This window comes from Eriocheir sinensis, unplaced genomic scaffold (assembly GCF_024679095.1).
Source record: "Eriocheir sinensis breed Jianghai 21 unplaced genomic scaffold, ASM2467909v1 Scaffold593, whole genome shotgun sequence".
Classification (NCBI taxonomy): domain Eukaryota; kingdom Metazoa; phylum Arthropoda; class Malacostraca; order Decapoda; family Varunidae; genus Eriocheir; species Eriocheir sinensis.
Genome location: NW_026111935.1, coordinates 40,969 through 47,500, shown reverse-complemented (window position 1 = coordinate 47,500; position 6,532 = coordinate 40,969).

Here is a 6,532-nt window from a genome sequence, read left to right as displayed (position 1 = left end):
GCCGGACAACAGGAGGTGGTGGTTACAAGCAGGGAGACCAACGGCTGTCTTTATTCCTGAAGCGGCACGTTCAAGAGTCACGGCCCGGAGACACAAGCAGGGAGACCAACGGCTGTCTTTATTCCTGAAGCGGCACGTGCAAGTCACGGCCCGGAGACACAAGCAGGGAGACCAACGGCTGTCTTTATTCCTGAAGCGGCACGTTCAAGAGTCACGGCCCGGAGACACAAGCAGGGAGACCAACGGCTGTCTTTATTCCTGAAGCGGCACGTGCAAGTCACGGCCCGGAGACACAAGCAGGGAGACCAACGGCTGTCTTTATTCCTGCGGCGGCACGTGCAAGTCACGGCCCGGAGACACAAGCAGGGAGACCAACGGCTGTCTTTATTCCTGCGGCGGCACGTGCAAGTCACGGCCCGGAGACACAAGCAGGGAGACCAACGGCTGTCTTTATTCCTGCGGCGGCACGTGCAAGTCACGGCCCGGAGACACAAGCAGGGAGACCAACGGCTGTCTTTATTCCTGCGGCGGCACGTGCAAGTCACGGCCCGGAGACACACGCAGGAGACCAACGGCTGTCTTTATTCCTGCGGCGGCACGTGCAAGTCACGGCCCGGAGACACAAGCAGGGAGACCAACGGCTGTCTTTATTCCTGCGGCGGCACGTGCAAGTCACGGCCCGGAGACACAAGCAGGGAGACCAACGGCTGTCTTTATTCCTGCGGCGGCACGTGCAAGTCACGGCCCGGAGGCATACGGCTATAGTGTTAGACTTCCCCATTCCCATCCCGTCCCCATCCCTTACCCGTGGTCATAAACCATAGTATAAAGCGTTCCCATGTGGTTGGGGTTGCTTTACGCTACCCCGTGAGGGTACGGATGGGGTGGGAAAAGTGTTGACTCCGCGGGGTAGAAGACAGGATATCTTTATCTCCCCTTCGCATATTTTATGAATAAATACAGCGTTATATTTGTTAATATACAAGTAAATGTATTTGAAAGTACCATAATATATTTACAACTAATATTATATCGCAAACTCTACTGAAATTATTATTATTATTTTTTTTTTAGTTTGTAAAGACGTTGGTTTTTGCCCTGATATTTTAAACATACACAGCAGCACCGCCGTCTGGATGTCAACAGTGTTGGACCTCCCCGCATCTTTTCACCTTAAATTCTACAAAGGTAAGCATTATAATGATTATATTATCCCTCTCACACCGTTTTTGTAAGGTTACATTCTTAGTAATGGGGATAGCTAAGATAGCTTCTCTCTTATTAGTGCGGCCTCACAGCAGCCAACCCGCATGCAGACTGTGCTGAAAACAGAATCGTATTGTGTTATTTTCGTTGTTTTGCCGCTTTTTTCTATCCCTTGCTCCTTTTTCTGGCCTGTGTGTGGCGAGGACCGTGTGGGAACGGGGAGGAACGGCGGGGTGCAGGGAGACGAAGGGACGGGGAGCAGGGAATACGTCTGGCTTCCTGGCCAGCACACCCACTCTGCCTGGCCTGTGGTTGTGGCGGCCACGGCAGGGCACAGGCCTGGTGCTCACGCCACCGCAGGGCTGGCCACCCACCTCATTATTCAATGAAGTTATGACACCGTCGAGGGAAAAAAGACAGCATTTAAAGATACCCAGCCATAAAAAGTTGGGATAAAAATATAACTATATATTTCAGGCGCTGTGAATGAATCTGGGCTAATATGTATATTGTGACTGGACTGGTCCTGTCTTCTACCACCCCTCTACAGGCAACTCTTAAGAACATGAGAACGCCCACCACTTGCCCACTGACCAGACGGTGTTATCAAGCCATGTTTGCCTTATGTAATCTGTTAATTTTCTTGTAGGTTCGCATTGTTGTGATTTTTCCTGGAGCTCTTTAAAGGCTGGCCACATATGTCGTTAAGGCAGATAGGGAAGAGCCAAGGAGTTGACGTACAAAATCGTATACTGGTTCTCGCTCTATATATGCAATCGCCAGGCCAGCCTGTTGCACTTTCCGCCAGACGGCTCTCATTGACAGTTTCATTGGATTCAGCGTTGAATGAGAAAATCATCCTGTTGAAATTTGATGTGACGAAACGGATTTCACATTGGTGACGAAATGGTTTTTGTTGGTGAACCGGGCATGTGACAAACTGGACTGGTGACGAAATGGGGTGTATCCGTAGTTATCCAGTCTACTTCTATTACAAGCTCCAGTGAAATGGAGAGATAGGGTGCAGGAGTACATTAGGGAGAGGGGGAAAAGATATTTGAGAGACTTTGAGCAGGCAAGGAGGGAGTGTCTGGATAGAGAAAGTTGGAAACTCTTCTGCCTTGGCCATCCCCTGGTGGGAGCTCCTAGGAGCAAGCGTCGATGAAATGATGATGATAATGATGAGGTGTTATACAATATAATAAGCAAAGCATTTTTTTGGTGTGTAATATGCTGTGAAGCTGCTGTGAAGCAATGGTTTTAACAAAACTTTTTTTTCTTTCAGAGCAATGAATATGTTCAACCCTAGGCAGGTGTGGGAGGAGTTTGCTGCTGGTCAGAGAGCAGTAGCACCCCTAGGGCAAAATACACTGCGACGGAGCACCGAGTCGTACCAGACCGAATGAACCTATTCGTCGCAATGCGTGACGGAAAATTTATTGAGCGATTCCGCTTGAAGAAATAGTCTGTCAATGACATCATTCTCAAGATGGAGATCGCCCTCCAGATTCTGCTGATAGAAGAGGTAACCAATTATATTAGATTGTTAACTCTTTGCCTGAAATGGTACCTTCCCATAATAAAACTACAAATTTTAGAAATAACTTCCCTGCCAAACCCTCTAATAAGGATATTTTCTGCCACATGCCTATTCATATATTGAGATCATTTTAGATTGATACGCTAGTAATACCCAATTTTAAGGCCATATATCGCATTGTTCCTTCTCCACTCTAAAACCCCATGGGTGTGTGAGACATAAAGACAAGATTATACCTTGCATGAGGGGGTTATACCATATACATATTTGTTATATGCACAAATATTGTATATCTAACATTTCAATTCCCTTACTCATGACCAGTTTGCTGGTACTTTAAATTTGACAGCCCTTGGTTGAAGATGTCTGGGCCCATCTTCACTTAAAGATATGGCTGCCTTGCAGTCATGTTGTACTTTATTTAGTTTGTAACTTCATAACATAGACTGTGTAATGTTTTCTTCTTATTCTAGGTTATCGTGTGCCACCGCATCTGCAGGTCCTGCTGGCTCTGGCAGCTATGGCTAGTGGAAGTCATCAAGTAGTGATTGCAGATTGTTTTGATGTATCTCAAACAATAGTTAGTCAGTGCCTGGCCAGAGTTGCACGTGCCAAAACTGGTCTTATTCACCAGTATGTAACATTTCCCATTGGAAATACATTGCACAAAGTTATAGAGGACTTTCATGCAGTTGCTGGCATGCCTGGTGTTGTAGGCTGCATTGACTGCACCTACATTAAAATTGTACAACCACCCCGTAATGACTCAGAAATATTCAGGTGCAGGAAAGGATATTTCTCATTAAACATTCAAGCCATCTGTGGACCTGACGTGTTGTTTTACAATATTGTTTCAAGGTGGCCCGGCTGTGTCCATGATGCAAGGATTTTTGAAAATAGTATAATTCATGATGATTTACAAGATGGCATTGTGCCTGGCCATCTCTTGGGTGACAATGGATATTCCAACAGAAAATATATTTTGACCCCATTGTTGTCCCCTAATGGCCCTCAAGAGGAAAGGTACAATGCTAGGCATATCAAAACAAGAAACACGATTGAAAGGGCATTTGGAGTCTTCAAGCGTCGCTTCTCATACCTGGGGAAAAGTATACGAACCGACTTGGAAACAACGAGGGCGATTATTGTTGCTTCAATAATCCTACACAATACTGATGTGAAGACAAGGCTTGATATGGAAGAGGACATAAATAGTGTAAATAAGAACTTACAAAATAATAATCTAAATGTCATAGAGAACTTTGTTCAAGCAAGGCATGGTAATAATGAAGCACTGCAGGGTCGCTTTGATCGGAAACAGATCATCAGGGAGTACTTTTGAGAGTCCTGAGCCTATGCAAGAGAATGAACAGCTGGGTGAGCTGCATGCTGACTGCCTGGACCGGGATTCGAAAACTGGCCCACTGAGTAGTAGCCAGGCACGCTGACCACTACACCACAGAGGCAATCAAGGGTTAATGCAGATTATCTGTGTGTAGCAGTATGTGTATATCTGTGTATATAAAAACATTTCTCGGAATGTAAGATAGAAGTTTTATGTATGGACAATCTTGTTTTGTGACATTAAAACACTAACATTTTTCTTTCTACGTAAATTATGCTTCTTTAGATCATGTGGAAGGCATTCGGACTGTATACATTACTTTTCCAGACACCAACTACCTAGTCTCTGATGGGCTGAGAAATTTAGAAATAGGCTATCCAGTTATGGAATATTTGCATTCGTTGCCCCAAATGATCTCACTAGTCACTTCTCTCACAGTTAACTTTAACTATTTTGCAATGTCATTGATTAGAAAGGAAAGATTTGAAGGTTATTCGGCAAAGGCACACTAACCACATAAACTTAAACTGTGATAGGTTTATCTGAAAAGCAGTTATGAAAATGGTCCGAGTTTTGTATACATTGCATCATTAATGAACCTCTTTATGGTCTAGAATAAATAAAATGAAATAAAAACAATTACACTGTGTTCTTTTATTTGGTATTATACACATTCCTATTTTTAGTTGTTGTTGAAGGAGAAGGATCTTCAGGTGTTCTGCCTCTTCCCTCAAGTTCAGCACCTTCACCTGCCCTGCTGCTGCTGCTCTCTCTCTCTCTCTCTCTCTCTCTCTCTCTCTCTCTCTCTCTCTCTCTCTCTCTCTCTCTCTCTCTCTCTCTCATCCTTGCTGCACCTGAAGCAGCTTCACGGCTTCAGCGGTTCGCTCCCTCTCGCATTCTTGTTGCACTATCACCATTTTTAACTGCTCGGCCAGCAACTCGGTTTGAGCTGTTGTTGTTGATGGCTGAGTATCGCAAAACTTTCGTTTTCTGTTGGGCTTCCTCAAAGTTTCTTGGGAATACAAACTCTGCTAGTGTCAAGGATGAAGTAGATTAATGCAAATTATCTATGTGTGTGGCAGCAACATGGGTATGAGTAGCCTAATGCAGCATATCTTAAAATGTTCATTCTAACGACATGAATAATGTAAAGTCGTGCTACAAAGTGCTGAAACAGTTTGCAATGACCTTTGTTCAAATAATACATATTATTATTCAAAGAGAAGGGATGTCTAGGAGTAATTTTGTTATTGATACACAAAATATGATATTGAGAAAGGAAATCAACTCATTAGAGTGCAAGTCTTTACCTTATGACGATATATTAAGCAGCTCTGCTGAAACATTTTGATACGGTTTTTATTCAAGACATTACGGAAAAATCTACGGTAGAATGTAAGAGAATACGAGACATAAAAAAAGACTCAATGGTGCAAAAATACTGAAGTCTGACTCAGCTATGAAGTTCGTTTTTGGGGAGGAGCGCGCGGGTATATCCTCGCCACAGCGTTGCCAAACATACCCTTGAAGGTGGAAACACAGGTCGGTGTTGCCAGACGCCTCCATCCCTCACATCAACTATTTCCAAAGGCCGAAGAGATCAGTCGGGTTCTCATGAGTGTCTTTCAGTTTCACGGTACAGAAGAAGGGTCACACTGCCACCAGGGTCATAAAGCTATCCTTGAACATGTCCAGAATTCCTGTGAAAGCCTTGTCAAATATGTTTGTTTGGCAGCGGAAATATTTAAGAATATGACCATTGGTATTGTTGACCACTGGCAACATCGGAAGAGCAACGTTGCCATGTGTTAAGGAATTTATACAGTTCATTGTTGTTATCCTGAAGCGCAACACATTCAAAGCACTATATAGCCTTATTTAATATATACTAAATATTTAACACACAACTTTTAATAGTGAATATCTGATAAATGAGTGAGTGACGTATTGGGGGTGATGTGGCAGTGCTGGGGTGAGGCACGGGACCCCACCCAAACGGACATATTTGAGGTCCGTATTATCCGACTCTTCAAACTCACATAAATTAATTTAAGTGGCCAAAAAGGTAATCAGTCGGGTTCTTATGAGTTGTATTTTAGGTTCACGGTACAGAAGAAGAGTCACACTACCACCATGGCCATAAAACTACCCCATGCAATGCACACAACGCCTATGAAAACCGTGACTAATGAGTGTGCCTGGGACTCGAAATGCTAAAGAATACGACCCGTGTCAGACTATACAAGGTCTATACATATGTTTGGCGGCCGACCTGCAGCTGATGGTCTCCAGGGTTACGGTCAGCGCTTCACCCCCAGCTGGTCTTCCAGGTAGATGTCGTATTCCTGCCTAAGCTTCGCGTCCCTCGGCCCCCACTTGTGGGAGGCGGCGAAGGCGTTGGTGAGGGTGTGCATCAGCTGCCCCGACGCCTTGTACCTGCG